At 42.9% G+C, this 4,633-nt stretch overlaps 1 long non-coding RNA gene across 1 annotated transcript; it reads left to right on the top strand.

Annotated features, from left to right (window-relative positions):
* Positions 1-258: 258 nt before the first annotated feature.
* On the top strand, positions 259-1,056 carry LOC141634027 (uncharacterized). The gene is made up of 3 exons (XR_012538762.1): positions 259-313; positions 398-457; positions 937-1,056. It is a non-coding gene; the product is annotated as an uncharacterized LOC141634027 (long non-coding RNA).
* The last annotated feature ends 3,577 nt before the right edge of the window (positions 1,057-4,633 follow it).

Below are 4,633 nucleotides of genomic sequence, written 5' to 3'. Positions count from 1 at the left end.
GGTCGCGTGTTAAGAGTGGTACTCGATAGAGTAGAGGCTACTCGATCGAGTAGCTAGGTTACTCGATCGAGCAGGGGGCTACTCGATCGAGTATGTTGGGTACTCGATCGAGTACCCAGTTTTCAGCGAGGGTTTTATATCGCGTTTTGTCAAATCCGCATATCACCTCCGCCACTTTCCCCCTATCTTTCAGTCGCCTCTTTCCCTTCCCTTCACCTCAAAACCTCCATGGAATCCTTTGTGAAGATCCTTGTGTCTTAGGAGAGCGTCTCTTGAGTCGGGTAGCGGTCTTTTGCTGAGTTTCTCCCTATAGGTATGTCATAATCATCATCCGTGTTCTTGTTCTTCATAGTTAGGGTTTGCTTGTTAGTAATCTAGAATTGTATTCTGGTTATAGGCGTTGCTTGATCGCTGGACATGTTATCTGTCGGCATGGATTGGTTGCGATGGCTTAAAGGTAGGTTCGCCTACTCAGTTTCTGTAGATCGTCTAGTGTGTCGGTCGTTGTGATAGTATGGTGATTGTTTGGCATAGTAATTGTATCGTGATGATTGTGATTGTGGTTGTGGCTGCTGTCTGTGGTTCTCGGCGTGTCCTCGGTACCGAGTGGGGCCACTTGCGGGAGTGGCTTCACGCCCTAGTTTCGCCCTCCGTGGAACCCGCCACGGGAGGGGATGTGCACATTAATGGACAGGGTTATCGCTCAGTGTAGTGAGCGGGGATTTGGTGGGTACGGTTGTGGTCTCCCACTGGCAGGACTGGTCCAGTGGACAGTCAGTGACAGAGATGGGATGAGTTGTTGTGATTGCGTGTGCGAAACTGATAGCATCGTATTGTGTTGTTAGTTATAGTTGTTGTTCTTTGCGTCTTATCTCGATCGACCTTGTGTGGTTGTTTGTTTATTATGTGTCTGCCGTGATCCCTTATGGTGAGCAGTCAGTCTTAGCAGGTATTGGTGTTGATGATAGCTGGAGTCCGGGCAGGGATGAGTCCTCACGAGATATGGCAGTCTTAGCGAGTAGTCTTTGAGTTGTACCTTTGTATCGTATTTTGGTTTAAAACGCTTGTAATATAACTTAATAGTTCTTTTATCGAAATTTGATTATTGCTATCCTCGGGCAACCGAGATGGTAACGCCCTTATATCTTAAGGAAGGCCTAGTTAAGGCTCCTCCGAATATGGGTGTGACACCCCTCGTTGAGGTAACTAAAAGTAACTAGTAAATCGTGGCGGAAACACGAGATTTTTGAAAACTTTTAAGGCTTGTAAAGAAGTCCAACGCGAGGCATCACCAACACGATAAATAAGTTTAGTTAGTTAAATTTAAGTTTACAACACAAGTCTATTTATTGGGGAAAAGATATCCCACGAATTAACATAAATTCGAAAAGTAGGTGAGTCTATTATGTAATAACTAAATAAGGTCCGAGGTAAGAACTCGCTAGCTCACACGGTCTTCCCCACTTAAGCTTCAACACAAACCTGTCATTCATAATAAATATGAAAGCCACAGTCAGTGGGGAGTAACTCAGGGTTCTCCCAGCCACAATATGTCAAAATACAAGTAATTAGGAATTTAATTAAATAAACAAGCATGAGAGTAAATACTTACGGCATTACGAAAATCATGATTAGTGGACATAAGAAAATAGGAATGGTAAAGCACAAATGAGAGAGGAATTATTAGGTCAAACTGTCACACATCAACTCGACTCAAATGTAAGACAATTACAAACTATAGACTCAAACAAGACAACCCTCTAGACTCCAACCTCTTGGTAGGACGACGATCATAATACGGTCCTAGTCTAAACCTGGCCAGACTCTCGGGATGGACGACACCCGATTCGACAAACGATACCAAATCGTATCCAAGACTCGAAATATGGTACACCTAACCGTGCCCGAAAATCGAGTAACCTCAAGCGGAACCTTGTCACCTAACCGTGACCCCCGGTCCGAAGAGGCGGAAGGAAAAAATAGCCCAACTCGGAGACAATGGCACCTAACCGTGACCCAATGTCCGAGGGCAGATAAATAGGGAATGTCGAGTAGTCTCACAATGTAAAACGTCACACTCGGGTCCGAACAAGAACCATAACCATTTTGCATGTTCATAACATTAATGAGTCTTAAAGTAACTAATTATCGATAGGAAAGAAGATACATGCATAACTCAATCGTTATTAGAAGTCACAAGTGAAATAGAGCAAACAGGGGACTCCCGGGTGGTGTCCGGCCGCCAAGCCACCATTTGGGACAACATGCCAAAATCGAAATTTAATAAAACTTACAAGTGCACTCCCGGTTGGTGCCCGGTCAAGAGACCGTGCTGGTCCACCTACTGGGAATACGGCCAAATTTCAAAAACACATAAAACCTTCAGTGCACTCCCGGTAGGTCAAGATGCCCACGATCACCCTACTGGGAATACGCCCAAACTCAAAATCACCTAAAATCCTCGGTGTACTCCCGACCGGTCAGAGACAAGCCGCCGTCACCCGGCTGGGACTACAGGATTACTAAAATATGTCCAAAACTTACAGAATCTCCCCGGTGGTGATGAGCCGCCGATCTGGTGGGACTACAAACACACGGGTTCAATGCAAAACACTTCCAAACCATTTGAAACCAACAAAAATTGTTTCCCATCAATTGTTTACGTATCCTAGCATGATTCTAACTCGGAAAAACAACATATTTGAGCATGTGAATGGGTAATTTCGGATTCAAGAGATGTAGCATGAGATTTTCATCCAAACATGTGAGAATTGCAAACAAGCATGGTATTCAACAACCAAATTAGCACCAATCATGAAAGATACAACTTTTAACATTCATATGAGATTATAACTACATAAAACCACACAATTTTAACATAAAAGTCGAGTAACCCATCACCGTTACCTTTTTGCACTTCAATCTTCTAAAGACTCGTCAATGATGTAGCTATCCTCCTCCGGGTTGTCCAAGTTCTCCCCTAAACACAAAAATAAAGATATTAAGTCAAGAATCCACATCCTTGAAAGATGAGAATTTCGAAAAAGAGGAAAAGATGGCAACTTTCTTACTTAGAAACAAGGGAAATGAGAAAAGGAAAAGAATGGCGCGAAAAGGAACGAGATTGGTGAAGAATTGAGTGAGATATGGTGATCTTAGGGTTAGTAAGGGAAGGTTCAACAATGGTGATGTGGTTGTTGGGAAATTTCAGAAATTAGAAGTGAGGGAGATGAAGTTGTGAGGGTTTAGTTGAGGTTTTGTGTAGAGAAAAGAGGAGAGAAAAGGGCCATGAGTCAAGTTAAGCCCAATAACCCAAAATGAGTCGGCATCCACTAGAATTTTCGTCCCAAGTCTACTATAACTCGAGACGGAGAATAATATTATTAAAATCTACACTATTATTACCGTTACACGGCTATGACGATATTTTATGAAAATAAGCTTTAAATAATAATTATTTAATAAAAATTACTTAAAAAAAAAATTTATTTAAAATATAAGGAAAGCGCGGGGTGTTACAATCATCCCACCTTTTAAAAAGTTTCGCCCTCGAAACTTGAAACGAAAAGGTATTACCTTAAGAAAACAAACTAGGGTACTTGACACGCATGGAAGCTTCCGGCTCCCAAGTCTCTTCTTCTACATCACCACACTTCCACAAAACCTTCACCAAGGGCACCACTTTGCTCCTTAGCTTCTTCTCCTTCTTGTCCAAGATACGAATCGGTCTCTCCTCGAAAGAAAGACTAGGCTCAAGCTCGGGAATCTCATTTTGCAACACATGACTAGGGTCGCTAATGTATTTCCTAAGTTGAGAAACATGAAAGACATCATGAACTTTACCCAAACTCGGGGGCAAATCCAACTTATAAGCCACGACACCAATCCTCTTTACCACTTCGTAAGGTCCAACGTACTTTGGACTCAACTTCCCTTTGACTCCAAATCTCTTTACTCCTTTCATCGGGGACACTTTCAAGAACACTTTATCTCCAACTTCAAATTCCAAGGGTCGACGGCGAACATCGGCATAGGATTTTTGACGATCTTGGGCGGCTTTCATTCTTTCACGGATGAGCTTCACTTGATCAATTGTCTCGGCTAACTTGTCGGGTCCTAGATCACGAACATCACTTGCTTGATCCCAACAAATCGGACTTCTGCATTTCCTTCCATAAAGGGCTTCATAAGGGGCCATCTTGATAGAAGCATGATAACTATTGTTGTAAGAAAATTCCACCAAAGGTAAGCTCTTCTCCCAACTAGAATGAAAATCAAGGGCACAAGCACGCAACAAGTCTTCTAAAGTTTGAATCGTCCTCTCGGATTGTCCATCGGTAGCGGCATGAAAAGCGGTACTCATCAACAACTTACTACCCATAGCATCTTGCAAAGCTTTCCAAAATCTTGAACAAAACCTCGGGTCAGGATCCGAAACGATTTCCTTAGGAACACCGTGGTAACGAACGATCTCATCAACATAAGCACTAGCAAGACGGTCTAAACTCCAAGTTTCTTTGATAGGGATGAACCTAGCACACTTGGTCAACCTATCCACAACAACCCATACGGCATCCTTTCCACCAACGGTCTTAGGCAAAGCCATCACAAAATCCATGGAAATGGACTCCCA

This window comes from Silene latifolia, chromosome Y (assembly GCF_048544455.1).
Source record: "Silene latifolia isolate original U9 population chromosome Y, ASM4854445v1, whole genome shotgun sequence".
NCBI lineage: Eukaryota > Viridiplantae > Streptophyta > Magnoliopsida > Caryophyllales > Caryophyllaceae > Silene > Silene latifolia.
Note: the sequence above shows the minus strand (reverse complement) of the source record. Positions and strands in the feature narration are given on the sequence as shown.